The 15,430-nt window shown below is 35.7% G+C and overlaps 1 protein-coding gene across 19 annotated transcripts in view; it reads left to right on the top strand.

The window, feature by feature from the left end:
* Positions 1-334: 334 nt before the first annotated feature.
* The window catches only part of LOC150075038 (uncharacterized), a 595,491-nt gene continuing 580,395 nt past the window's right edge, over positions 335-15,430 (top strand). For 9 of the 19 annotated variants that reach the window (XM_090388663.1, XM_090388659.1, XM_090388665.1 and 6 more), the window contains exon 1: positions 340-543. The gene's annotated coding sequence lies outside the window, so the exon portion shown is untranslated. Of the gene's footprint in view, positions 544-15,430 lie in introns of all 19 variants that reach the window. The other 10 variants (XR_016547877.1, XM_090388664.1, XM_090388658.1 and 7 more) reach the window with 4 other exon arrangements.

Here is a 15,430-nt window from a genome sequence, read left to right on the forward strand (position 1 = left end):
TGGAATATATCGTTTTAATCGTTCAAAATGAATGGAAATTTAAAAAATTAAACCAAATCTGTATTATTACGTGAAAAGCATGATATTGGCAAATTTTATTTAGTAATACTGTAAAGGAACTGAAAATCTTAGGGACAGTATATCACTAAATTTTTTTTTTCTTAATTCAAGAAGCATATGTGGCAATGGCAAACAAGTCTTACAATCAGGTACACTAAACGTAAAATGACGAGTCATGTGCCAATGCGATACGTGCGCCGTGTGCATACATTTGGATGTGCAGTACTTCGTTTCTTACAAAGTTACACAAACCATACACACCCATGCACGAAAAGCAAGAATGACGTATTTTTTACTGAAAGCATTCATTGGGTGGAGACGAAGTGCCTTGTGCCCAGTTTTGTACACCCCGTACGTTATGCGCTTGCGCGTGGGGTTCTTTGTTTAGTACGGCAAGGTGAATGCAGTTGGGGTGTTTAGGTGTTAAACGAGTGTACAATCCTGTTCTGGTGTAAATTTTCTATTCTTTGCAAAAATTCAAAGGTTAGTTGATAACTTTTGATTATTAATGCACTGATAAGTTATACATATTCTGAAGTTCAGGATGCTTTTATTGATGAAAAAAAGTTTGAATTTCTACGTAAACACGACTGCTTGGTTGTTTAACGGACGCCATTATGGCATCTATTCAATATTCGAAGCATACAAGATGGCGGTTTTTATCGGCGTAGCTGGAACTTCTGTAACCGTCATGCACTAGGAATGAAATTGCTGTTAATAGCTAAAGAAATGCATTTGATGAGTGGATTAATTGAAATTATTTAGATAGTGGAAATAGGAATTTCCGATGAAGGTTTGGGGAAGCCTGTTCTACAGTATTTGAAGCCATACAGTGATTTCGATATGGCTTGATAATGTATTCTAACGAAGTGATGTACGCTTCGTTTTGTTTTTTTATTTTCAATTTTTTTTATTACGATCAATTTGAAAAATGCTTCAGTTATTGGTGCTGTAGAAACAGTTTAAACTTAGCTAGAGAAGGGAGAAAAAAAAGTGATTATTGTACTGACGATCTGTAGTCAGTTTTATTAGTAGCTATGTTTCAAACTTTAGTATAACTGCCAATTGTTTCTGTAAAAACAGTTAGAAATACATTATAGCCTTATTCCCATACCAGGCCACTGCATCGAATTTTAATAATCCCGTAGATTTTGTTATTGTGAAATAATGTATTCTATGTGTACGTTAAGAGACCCTGAAAAAAAAAAAAGGGGGGGGGGTGATTTAAAATGTTCCATATTATGATTAATTCATTTTTACAGTTTTTAAACAAGGGCATATGAGGGATACATCCCCTGTCTCAAGAGTTATTTAATATTTCTTATACCTCTGCTTGTTTTTCCGCTTCTCCCCCCCACCAAATCGGTTCATACCTAGATGTTAAGTGACATACATTGTATTGATTCATGAAGGACATTTGTTGACCCCTACCTACTTTTGCCAATTTTTAATTGCATTGGTTCAGGCCCTGATCCAAAGATACCAGTAAACTGTTCTCCCCCACTGAAATCTATCTGTGACTAGCACTTATATGCCTTCAAAATAGAGTGAATTGTACAGAACTTCTAATTAATTACAATTCGGATAGCACTTGCATAATGATTTCTTGCTTGCACCGACCATCATACTTACATTTTATAAAATCAAAGTTATGATATTGGTTTTGTCATTGATCAGTGCAAGCAAGAAATCACTGCATCCAAAACAGGGTCCTTCAATCAGATAGCACCTGATTTAGGTGAGGAATTTTGTTTTTGTTCATGTACATATTAAGTAGGACATATGTTTTTTAGCAGTCACCTGTAAGGTAAAAGGATACAGGAAAATAGCCATATGATGTTTAGTATAAAATGGATTTGTGGATTATTAAATTCATCTATTGACAAAATACATGCAAGTCCTTTATTAAGTAACTAATTTTCCTTACTGCTACTTTTGTAGCATCATGCAGAACACTTACTTTTGTAGTAGTGTTCTGCATGACAAAAGTAGTGGACTTATGAAGCAGAAAACATTATTTAACCTTGGGGCACTTGTGGAGTTCTGAAAATTGGCCCTAAAATAAACGTATAGTGGGATGTTGGTTATTCGAGAGCCTGTTGATGATCAGTCAGTTTGTGCAATCTATTTACTTTTTATAAAATCAAATTATGATATTGGTTTTGTCATTGGCTAGCACTACATATACCATTTGTTACATTATACCTGGCCATAATATAAATAGTAGACTACAGTACAGAGAATCTTGTTGGATATTGCTGTATTTAAATATGTAGTATTTGTAATGAAAATATAAATGTAGCCATACTGACTGCATTATTTTGTTCCAAGTTTGAATATCTTTTGTCACAAGCTTGCAAACACTTATGAACGTAAATGATTTCTTGCTATAAGTTACAATACGAAAGCAGAACTATAAACCAACCCTGCTTATGTAGTGACATTTAGAATAAAATACATCCAACATAGTTCTGTTCTTTTAAGACTAACAATGTCACCTGATATTGCAAAATAAGAAATTAAGTCTAGCATTTCTATTGCAGTAATTGTAAAGGTAATTTTTCTTTATTGATAAAATGTGATTGGTTCTGTCTGCTAGTTCCTTGATTATTTTGGAAAATTCACAGTGCACTATCCACACTCAGATAATTGGCATTCTACTGCAATCCACCAAATATTTTCCATTAATATTTCGTGATAATTTACTCATTTAAGTGTTTCACAAATATATTTTGTAGAGTCGTTTGATGCCATAAGCAATTAATATATTTTATTCATTTTTAATGGCAGTAGCCAAAAAAAACTTTAACCTTTTAATGACTAGTCTTAGGATACTATACTATGGTCATGAGTGGGTGGACGTTATATGATAGATCTTCCTCTGTCATATTTGCTACCTTGGCGAAGTTTTTTGCCAGTTACTGGTCTTTCTCATTTTATTGTTACTAAAATCAGTTTATTAATCATAATCCTGGTACATGTACTTGTTTTTGCCCTTTGCATTTCACAAACTCCTAGAACTATAACTTCACAGTTAAATTTTTAATTTACTAAAAACAGTTTAGGGCTGAAAGCCTCAGACTATGGGAAATTTATAGACAAACAAATTAGTGCAAAACATTTTAGTTTATACTAAATCACTGAAGTAGGTGAAATGGCATCATTTTTGTTACATTTCATTTTCAGTACAATGCTTCCCGAGTAGGGAAGATCAATGTTACTTATTTTCGGTGGATACCATCAACCAAACTGCACCATTTGGAAGTTGGCTTCTCACCGGTGGCTTGGTAGATACTTTGGTGATATTGGCGCATTATGGCCTTAGCTGCCAATGCACCATAAGCCTAAGAACAAAGTGCAGTTCATAGAAAGAAATGTGAAAATAAGATGTATTGTTTCAAAGTGAAGATGATAATGTCATGCATGTATGCTGAATGTTTAGTTGTGGTATTTATCACAGAACATAATCCTGATCATGCAGGTGCATTGTTCAAAACTGTTTCCTGATGGTGAAGTAGAGAAAAAATATGGATGTGGAAGATCAAAAACAGAAGGCATTCTTAGTGAAATTGGGTGGTGGAGAGAAGAATTAGTGATTATTGTGAAAAATTGTCTTTTTCATTGCCAGATCAACCCACTATTATTGGGTGGTGATGATCTCACTTGCTTTTTAATTTTTTGATATATATAAACTGCATTGGGTGGGAATGCACTAAAGGCTACCTGTACTGTCTGTTCCCAAAAAAGTAGTTGTTAAAGCTAAAGTTTGTAAATCAGGAGTGTTTTTCCCATAGATTAACAATATGAGAGGATATATTCCAAAAAATGTGCCAGCTCCTAAAATGCATGACAACTATAATAATCTAGGCATGATAAATATGGTTGTTGTGGTAACTGTTATTTTACAAGTTGGTCCACCGACTGAGGTTGAACTTATGAGTTCTTTGTTTTATGATCTTTGTGATCATAAAATGAAGTATTGAGATCTTGTAAATATTGTCATGGCAATTGATAAAGGAAAGGTGATATTGTGTACTTTTAGTATGCTTAACTATTGATAGCTTTATTTTACTGCTTGAAGGAATGATGTGAAAATTAAAGTTAATTGGAGAGCATTTTCTAGTTACTTTTCTTGTACACATGCAGTCAAATCTCATTAATACAAAGTTCAAGGGACCCGAATTTTCACATTTTGTAAAAATAATGAGGTCCCCCTCGTAATTTGACCTCGTTAAAGGGTCAAAATTTTAGGGTTTTATACTATATATCTAAGAAGAAAAATAATAATATCAAAAATAAATTAATAAAAATAAAATAAAAACAAAAGAAGCCTTGTCCAACAATACAATACAGTAATAGGAATAAAATTTTTTTTTTTTTTTTTGTTTGTAAGATAAACCAAGAAAAGGGCAATTAATGGAAATGAAAATATTCTACAGTATATATTTTTGATATATACAATATTTTAGTATCACAGTAAAAAGAATTACAATCTTAATATAAAGAAATTATTCTGTGTTTGCACAGTTTTTGTTCTATATGCATTTTTAACTATAGCACAGACATTATCAAATGCAATAGTTCTTTCTTTATCAACTTTCCTGCCTGCCAACATATTCTCAATTCATTTTGGGCATCTTTTTTACGTGGCAGTGTGTATGTGCGCGCTTCACTGGTAACAAAAACATCATTTTGCTTGGTGCTGAGCAGATCTTCTGGTGTTGGCATTGCTGTGGTATTAACTTCATAACCCACCTTCACAAACCCTTCAAATTCGCCAGCAAAATCAATCCATATGCTCCTTCAAATTTCTCCATTTCTTAATGTTGCTGTCGCATTCGTCTGCTGGACCATGTTTTTCTAGTGGCTATGGATATTCTCTCCGTAGCCACTCTTTTTGAAGAAGTTGATTATTACACTTGATACAATACTGTCCCAACCAATAACAAGATTATGGATAGCATCCAGGACATTCCAATTTGGCTGCAAGTTGTTCCCTCCTTCAATGTTGTGGATCAAGTACCTTATAAGGTGAACTTTACATGCTCTCTTGTGGTTGGTTATAAATAATGCCTTGATCCAGTGGCTGCATAAAACTGGTGGTTATCAGAAGGTAAAAACAACAGCCGTATACAGGCATACCTCGAATAACAAATAGGATGCGTTCCACGAAATTACTTAGTTAAGCGAAACTTCGTTTTCAGAGGTAAAAACACTATGGCCAGAATAGGGATACGTTCCTACGTAAAGAAAATGCGAAGCTTTTTTTTTTCGAACAAAGAAAAGTTTTATTAAATAAACAGTCAACCTACATACAAAGTGAAATCACATTTTAAAATATGAGTCTAAAGTTGATTACTTATGCTTTTTTCTCTTTCATTTAACAATTGCCTATACGGAGTTATTGCATTTAACATTGATCGCTTAACAATAACACTTCTTCCTAAATCAGGATCATTTTCACTAAAAAAATTTAAAACGTTTTCAATGTCATTTAAGCACCTTTTTTAAATCTTTGGTTGTTAACACTTTTTCGGCAGGAACTTCTTTAACTTTGTCTTCGTTGCTAACAAGGTTTTCTAAATCTTCCACTGAAAAACCATCATCTTCTGCATTCAATAAATTTCTAACATCCTTTTCATCGACATTTTCGAAACCTATTGATTGAGCCATCTGGATAACTTCATTTCTAATTTCTTGGATGTTATTTTCTTCTTCTAGTACAACTTCTGGCCATATTTTGCGCTAAACTCCATTTAAGCATTTCTTAGTGACTTCTTTCCAAGAACTATCAATGTTTTCAATTGCGTTTTTAATGGTGTAGTTTTTCCAAAAAGTTTTCACTGTCATTTCCTCTTTATCCTCTAGTTCAGTTAAATTGCTTAATGTTCAACGCAGATAATAAGCTTTAAATGATGCTATTACTCCCTGATCCAATGGTTGAATCAGGGAAGTTGTGTTTGCTGGAAGAAACACAACTTTGACAGGAATGCATGTGTCTAACGTTTTAAGATCAGTAGGATGTCCCGGAGTATTGTCTAACAACAAAAGAGCTTTTTCTTCAAAGTTGTTTTTTTGACAATACCGTTTTACTTCAGGACAAAAACGGTTAACAAACCAATCAGTAAATAACTCCTTGGTAACCCACGCTTTTCTATTTGCTTTCCATATTACAGGTAAATTCATTTTTATGTTACCTTTTAACGCCCTCGAATTTTCTGAATGGTAAACTAATAACAATTTTAATTTATAATTGCCAGAGGCATTTGATCCAAAGAGTAACGTTAAACGGTCTTTGGCTGCTTTGAACCCAGCAGCTGATTTTTCTTCAATAGAAATGAAGCTTTTTGTTGGTAGCCGTTTCCAGAACAAACCGCTTTCGTCAACACTGAACACCAAATTTGGTGGAAAATTTTCACGTTCAATTATTTCCTTTAGTTTTTCTGGAAACTTATTTGCAGCTTCTCCTGTTAATTTTACACTATGAATCCTGGCCCGTTTTTTTAAATTTCTCGAACCAACCACGAGAAGCCCAAAAGGTTTCCGTAATTTCTTCAGTTTGTTTAGATTTCAGGTGATTAAACTGGAATTTTTTTTTTTATGTTAAATGGGGCTTGAAATTGCGGACTTCGTTATACCGAAGCTTCGTTATCAGAGGTAACGTTAACCGAGGTATGCCTGTATTTGTCAACTTAAGTGTCTCGGCAGAATGTGCTGTACAACGATCCAGAATAATCAAAATGTTCCTTTTTTCTGAAGTCTTCTGTCTACTTTTGTTAACCAAGGCTGAAACATTTTGACCATAAGCTAAGTACTTCTATTGGCCTCGTAATCACAGGGATATTGATTAACTTTAAAAGTTTTTGGCTAGGAAAACTTACCACTCATAAGTGGGAGTAGTTTTGTACTGCCATTTGAATTGCAGCATAAGAGAACAATGGGTCTTTGTTTACTTAATTTTTCCACCATGACAAGACTCTCCTCGAACAGCAAATGTTTTATTTGGCAGCAAATTATAAAATAAACCTGTGTCGTCAAGATTAAAAATATCCTTTGCCTCATATTTTTCAAGAATGGATCTGGACTGTACAGAACACAACCAGTCTGTAGCCTTTTCTTTGTCAACTAATCGAGACTCGCCACAAACATTTTGTGAAACAAAATTATTCCTGTGTTTAAATCTCTGGAGCCAGCCACTGCTGCATTTGAAGTTGCTCGTTATATGTTGCTGAGCTAGATAATTTGCCTTTTCTTTCAAAATTGGATCTGATATTGGCAAATTAGATGCATGCTGGTACCACTCAAAGTTTTGTTTTCAGCTCCATGTGTTTTGCACCACAAATTCGTTTCCTGTTTTTTTTTTTTTTTGTTGTTTTTTGTTTTTTTTTTTCACTGCTCCGGTGTCAGGTACTTCTAAGTTTTTTTCAGCTTTTCAGTATTGTATATAAAGTAGGTAAAGGGATGTTGTATTCCTTTGCAATGTCCATTTTACTTCAGTCCATCCTATCATCCTCTTGTATAATTTTCAGTTTAATTTCCAGGCTTAGTTCCACCTGTTTACGTTTTGTCACCATAACACTGCTAGATAAGATTTTATATAAACAAATTTTAAATTAATATAAAGAAAAGTTCCAAAAATTACATCAGCTCAGATAAAATGGCACAAAAATTAGATTACTGTATACGGTAGCAAAACACTCTTTGAACTCAAACTGGTTGAACAATTGCAACTAATCATGTAGAGGGCGAGGGAGTGTATGTAAACAACCCTAGAAAAGTTTTTATTCTTTTGTTAATTTAACAGTTCATCCTTCAGAAATATGTTTTTCAGAGTGCACTTAAGTTTTAGATACCATAAACTGATTTATGGTATCTAAAAGTAATTTACACAAAAGTAATTTTAACAAGTTAGTGCCCGTGCCATCCTTCAAGGAGTAGAGGCCAGGGGCAGTAATCAGAGAGCTGTGTGGACCTCAATAGCCAGGTGGGCTGGAGCAGCAGTGCGTAGCACACGCTTCTTGATTAGACCGGGGTTCGAGCCCGTGACCACCAAATACGGAGAATGCGGAAAGGTCAGGGAATGACCACCGCATATCCCTGGAGCAATATGGCCTTAGTTGCTAATGCTCCTAATAGCCAAATAACAACAGACAGCTGTGCCAAGATTTGTATTAAACATACAAAACAACAATATTTATTTCTCACCAGGTGAAAATGAACTTGGTAATACAGGCAGTTCTTGCTTTACGAGTTCCTGTGTCTACAAGTTTTTTTTTTTTTTTTCCAAGTATCAACAAAATTGAAAATATGAACATTAATTTCAAAAAAAATGAATGTTAAACATTCATAAATACTGCATTGCAAACCACGTGCGTAGCTATACAATAGTGTACCCTGCTTTACGATATTAATCAGTTCCAGAGACACCATCGTATCGTTAAAATATCGTAATGCGAACCTAATAACACATTGTTTTTTGGTAATTCATTTCAAGATCTTGGAAGTTCAAAATTTCGCTATATAACTCACTAAAAGGTCGTTTTTATAGTGTAAATTGTGTTAGTTACCAATTCAAATCATTAAAATGCACTACACTTTTATCGTATGTTCCGTTAAAAGAACCAATTTTGAATGCCTTTGTGACATTTTTCTAAAGCAAATTTTTGGAGGTCACGACCATAAAACAATAAAAACAATTTGCACTTTTCGGTTTATTGGGCTTTTCTGTTACTGCAAGAGATTATAAATGTGTAGAAAAATCGATGTTATTGCATTTGCGAAAATACCGATAGCTGGAATTGTGTGGTTTTTTTACGTTATGGTGAAATGTGTTTGCCCTCTACTGAAAATCTTCAATCGTATAAAAAACATAAATACATTTTCAGAATCTTCTCTTGATTCCTTTTTTTTTTTTTTTTTTTAAGCTTTGTAAACTTGTTACACCGCACAAATCGTGTTAGTTGCAATTTGTGCGTTCCGTTAAAAAATGCTTATGCATGCGATTGAAATTTATAAAGAAAAGAGAAGATTATCTTGGAAACAAATGCCTCTTGAAGCATTTCTGAAGAAGATGCCTCCTTGTGCAACAAACCAACGAGTGCCAAGCCATGATCAACGAGTGTGCATTTAGTCGATGATGAAGAATAAACATTCTTTAAAATTTATACTTCATAAATAATTTCTTTATTATTATAATTTGCTTGATTTTACAGGCTACATTTTAATTTCTTTGGATAAAGAATCATTGTTTAAACATAAACATAGCTAACTGATTTTATTGTTGAGAACATAACCCTTATTTTAACATTATGTCTATGGGATTTAATTCCTGCTTTACGAGCGCACGCTAGAAATGAATTAACTTGTAAAGTCGAGAACCACCTGTATATATTAACTGAATTCTGTAATAAACAAATATATTTACATAGAAAAGCCTATCCTTTTACAGGGGAATGGTATGTGCTTTGTATAAACGAGTACTTTGTATAAACTGAGTTTGTGTTAATTAGATTTTACTGTATATATGTATTTGAAGAATTTCCAAGTCAAATATATTACACACACACACTGGATGATCACTGAATTATGATCACCTACCTAATACTGTGATGGCCACTGTTTGCAGGGATATTCCATGGTGTCAGATTAGATGACCTTTGCACATCCATATGCCTTGCTTCCTGTTCCCAAACATCATGGATGAGTGTTCAGTTGGATTGAGGTCAGGGGAATTTGGAGGCCAATCAAGATGGGTGGTATCTTCACTGTTCCTTGAACCACTCATGCACAGTGCAGGCCTAGAGACGTGGCACATTATTTTTGAAGATCCCATTCCTGTCTGGGAAAAAACGCAACATGACAGGGTGCATGTGGTCTCTTAAGAGTGGCCAATAGAACTCACCAGTGAAATGTTGGTCCACGTACACCTGGAGCCCTGGTTCTTGCCATCAAAATGCTTCATATTAAGCAACTACTGCCACATACCTGGATAGTGGGCACCATGCACAATGGGTTCCTGGAATCGTGTTGCTTGTGCCACACATGAAGGTGTCAGTCATCATGTTGCACTGAGTATTGGGACTCGTCCAACCAGCACACTGGTTTCCAGTGTCCAACCAGCATGTTGTTGACACTACTGCATTCGCTGTTGATGATGATCAGCAGTGAGAAGAAGGTGTCTTTTGGGTCGTCTGCTGTGGAACTGATATGTCTGAGTATGTGGCGTATTGTCATTTGGGTTACTGCTCTTGTACACTCCATATTGTCTTTCAGTGTCAGCTGTCACACAGTCACCTGCTATTGAGCCCATACAATGCACTACACCCTTTGCTTACCACGAACATCCACCTTGCATTGATCCTGTTTCTGGGAGGTGGTTTGACCTGTTTGACACCATTCTTTGTATACCTTAACTACAGTGAGTCGTGAGCAACCGACAAGACATGCCATTTCTGATATGAAAGTGCCCTTTTGAAACTCTTGATATCCTTACTACATCCCATAACCTTCTCTATTGCTTTGACTTGTATGACCAGATGCAAATTACTACTGTTCTAGGATAGGGCACCATTTGGCTTTTTATACTGCAAGCTATGCAGCATAGTCCATTAGAAATGGGGTTGTCATAATTCAGTGACTACTGAATGTATATGTATTTGACTTGGAAATCCTGTACTTTTTTTTATTTGTGTTGCTTTAGTACATTGGTCATAGTTATATACTGTATCATAATTATTTTAAAATAGGTAAAGGGTATTCACATAAAGAAATTTAAACATCTTCAATTTTCAGGGTTTAATTGTAAACAGACTGTCTAATATCATAGCTTGAGGTTGATTTGATATTGCTGCTCTGAGAAGTTGGCATCATCTATTAGTATTAGAAGGCCAAATGATGAAAGGAAGCAGACATTTTTTTACATCAGGCAAAAGATATAAAATAATACAGTGCAACTTTGATATAATAAGAGTGTGATCATATATCCTTCAGGAGGGAAATGAAAAATGGCAAAACATGAATTTCACAAAAGACACTAACAGAAGAAAATTTTATACATCACAGAGTGGAACCATCTGCTGCAGTGGTTCTCAATTATATGATTAAATTTTTATAAACAACATTAGTTAACCAATAGTAATTACTGGGTTTTGAATTTTTCCTGTTTTGTCTCAATCAGAGATACAATAAAAAAAAAGAAAAAATACATCAATGAAATGAAATATATCAATGACAGATCACTGTGCGAAACTAAACATTTCTTTGTGTGTGTGTGTGTGTGTGTGTGTGTGAGAGAGAGAGAGAGAGAGAGAGAGAGAGCCAGCACATGTGACATTCTTTTCAGAGATTATGAAATCACATTCAGAATGGCAGAAGCTGCTAAATGCATAATACAAGTTGCATGAATTGATGAACAGCTTGTATAATTTTATAGGTTGCTGCTACTGAATGCTGTTAGTGTTCTCTAATTATACTGCAGTACTGCAAAATTCACTTGTTGTAACCCAGAGTAGTACATCGTTTTGGTGAGGGGGTGTCCTGAGTCTGATCCAGAATGTAGTTCAGTTATATTGCTGAAATCTTTGTAGTATTTCATCAATATCTCATAAAATATTTTATACGGAAAATGATTTCTGAGATATTGGATTTTTCCCTGTGTGATGATTCCAGGAATACCTTAAATTGTGTAACTTGAGGGGTACTTTAGAATAAAAAAAAATTTTTTTTTTTTGTATCCAGTATGACCACTCAGCCATGGTGACCTGGTATGTGGCTGAGTTGTTCCTTATTTTCTCTTTGTGCTGTACTGTGAATTGGATTCTCTTTAAATGCTTCTCACTTGAAGCATGGGATTGTTATACGAAGTTGACAGTCTGATGTTTTTCTTTAAGCGTATAAAGCATTGCTGTTTAAAATTTTTAACTACAGCATTATTTAAAAAAAAAACTACACTACTGGTGCATTAACCATTTTAAAATTTAAAACTCATTTTTTCCACTGATTGTAAAACTAAGGGGAAACAAATGTGCAAAATGAAATCGGCTTATATGAAAAGGCTTGTACTTTTCATATAAGCCGATTGGAGACATCTTTTCATATAAGAAGTTGAAGTCAATGCAGAAGAACAGTGCCCATGGAAGTATCTGTAGAAGAGGCATGCAGCAGAAACAGTATGTGTATGAGACAGGAGTGGAGAGGCTGTTAGTGATGAATCATTAATTAACCTAACTGCCCTCTTCTGAATGGAATCAAGAAGCATGAGAGAGGTTTTGGGGGCACCACCCCGGGTGTGGGAACAATATTCCATGGCAGGGCAGATTTGCAATTTATACAGAGTGAGCAGCTGTTTGGAAGAAAAGTAACACCGAGAGCGAAAGAGAAAACCAAGTTTTTTAGATGCAGAGGAAGCAATATTTGTAATGTGCTTGTGCCAAGAGAGATTAGAAGTCAGGGTAATCCCCAAAAGAGATATATCATTTTGCCTAGAAATCGGAGTGTCACTAAAGATAAGCATAGGAGCAGAAGAATCCTTTTTGCGAGATATAAGACGACTGAGTTTTAGGAGGGTTGAAATCAACTAAGTTGTCTTTGCCCCACTGGAGAATTACCTGGAGATCGGCATTTAAGGAATTGGTAGCAGATTTTCAAGACGTTGAAGCCGATTGAGCAGGGCAAGGTTTTTCAAAATGGAAAGTTGAATGCAATGTGCTATCATCAGCAAAACTATGGATAGGATTTCCAGTCAATTGAAGAAGGTTATTAATATACAAGAGGAAAAGAGTGGGGGAAAGAACTGAACCTAGGGGAACACCGGCATTAGTGGAGAAGTTAGAAGACAGAGAGCCATCTATCATCACCCTCAGTGAGCGATCAGAGAGAAAACTGGATAACCAATTACTAAAAACGGTTGGCAAACCATAAGATGGAAGCTAGTTTAGAAGACCTTTATGGCAGACACGATCGAAAGCCTTTGAGATGTCAAGAGCAACTACTTGTGTTTCACTGAACCTTTCCATTGAATTAGTCCATAAATGGGTAACATAAGCCAGAATATCACCAGTGGATCGACACTGGCGGAATCCATACTGGCGATCATTGATCAGATGTAAGGTTTCTAGGAAGTTTAATAAGAGTTGGCGGTTAATTAATTTCTCCATTACTTTAGAAAGAGTAGAAGTAATTGCAATGGGATGAAAATTGGGTGGGAGGGATTTGTCACCCATTGGATGGGAGGGATTTGTAATTGTCTGGATATGAACAAATTTCCAAGCAGAAGGAAAAACACCTTTGGAATAAGGAAGTGAAAAAAGTCGGCAAAGAATAGGAGTAAGTTCAGGAGCACAGGTTTTGAGAACAAGTGGAGAAATACCATCGGAATGATGAGTTGGAAGAAAAATGGGATGCTAACAGGTCAGCTTTATCCTTGGCTGAAGTGACAACAGAACCATCTGGTTTGGACAGAAGTGGGAGCAGATATGGACAAAAGTTGCGGCCAATAGTTTGGGCAAGAGACCAGAATGCTCGGCTACCATTAGGGCAAGAAGCAAGTTTTCTACTCTTAGCCTGTTTAAACTCTAGTTTAGACTGATTAAATAACTGCTTTACAATTGTTGTGAGCGTGAGCTTTGGTGTAGGCAGAAAATGAAACTGGAGAATTAGAAACAAGCCAATTACGATATGCAAAATTCTTCTCATGAACAGCCTTAGCACATTTATTGGAAAACCAAGGTTTAGATAAAGGATGAGATTTTAAAGTGGAGTGTGGGATAAAGGATTCCATTCCTGCAAGAATAATTTCACTGACACAGTCTGAGCAAACGTTGACATCGGAAGTTTTGAAACAGTAATCCGACCAAAGAAAAAAAGTCTCGCAGGTCATCCCATTTTGCATTCTTGTAATGCCGAACAACACGAGGTTGGGAATAGCCATGAGGTAAAGGTTCCATTGGAGAAGAGACAATCACCAGGTTGTGATCTGAAGTGCCTAAAGGACCTCTCACTTCGACCGTGTACTTAGAAGGGTTGTTTATGAGAAAAAGATCAAGCGTATTGGCTGTATGATAAGGATTGTCCGGTATTCTTGTAGGTAAATGAACAATCTGTGCAAGGTGATTAGTAATTGCAAAAGCGTCAGCATCTCAACCAGCTGGGTCGGTGTGACTAGAAAACGGAAGCCAGCTGGAATTGTGAATATTAAAATCACCAAGGAAAATTACCTCACTGTTAGGAAAGTTGGACTGGAGAAAGTCAAGTTGCAAAGAGAGGAAGTCAAAGAGCTCCGAGTGATTAGTGGAATTGGGAGAATGGTAGAGACAACAGATAAATTTGACACAATGAGGTAGAGAGATTTTAAGCCAGAGGAGATTCCAAATTGCCAAGTCTCTGACAGGGAATATCAGAACGGACGTATGCACAAATACCACCTTTGAGGCGAAAGGAATCATACAGCAAATAATTTGGGCATCTGAGATGAACAGTAGTTGAATCAACCGATAACTGAGATTCTGTCAGAAAAAGTACATGGGGTTTGGCAGACTGCCAAACCCCATGGACATTGTTGAGATTAGAATTGAGACCACGTATATTTGTGAAATGGTGCTTGGGAGGTTTAGATATTTTCGCAGATAAGCTTGCTCTATTAGTTTGACAATTCATGGTGTATTCAATAGTAAGAAAAAGTGAGTGGGACATGCTGTATGAAGTAATGAAATTTTTGGATATGGCGTACACATGGTAAGAATATACCGAGATCCTTGACATAACGTGGCCTCGACAATGCTCCCTGCATACACACTACTCGGACTCCCTCCAGTTACTATCTGGCAGAGTGGAGGTAGCACTAGCTGATCCAGAAGCCTCCTAGAGAGTTACCAATAGTTTCGGTCCGGTGTACTAACTAGGGGCCGGCCTGGGAACACTGTTTTAGAGCTGTACCCTCGAAGTGTAAGGAATGTTGGATCTTGCCACGATGTTCATCATAACCTCAAAAGTCATCAATCATACTGCAAGATGGAAGAGATAGGAAAGGGGTGACCGGAACTTAGCTCTAGAGACTAAACATGGGTTCCACCACTTCAAGCCTCCAATAAGCAAAGTGGTGGTATTGCAATTGTTGATGAGAGTCGTCTACCACCTAGAAATAAACTGGTTAAGTTTTATTTTTGCTATAAACATGCTTCATTTAATTGTGGGCATTACACTTGTCTCTCAATACCTGCATTATATTGAGCTTGCACTGTAATAAAAATAAAATTCTTTTTAATTTTTGGAATTTTTTTTTTCTAATTCTGCTCGTACAATGGCAATGTTTTTTTCTTTTCCTAATGAATTTTATTGTTTATCATATAACTAACATAAGTTATTTTTAAAACAT

Source organism: Mastigoproctus giganteus, chromosome 14 (assembly GCF_048544385.1).
Source record: "Mastigoproctus giganteus isolate SK-2022 chromosome 14, ASM4854438v1, whole genome shotgun sequence".
NCBI classification, from domain to species: domain Eukaryota; kingdom Metazoa; phylum Arthropoda; class Arachnida; order Uropygi; family Thelyphonidae; genus Mastigoproctus; species Mastigoproctus giganteus.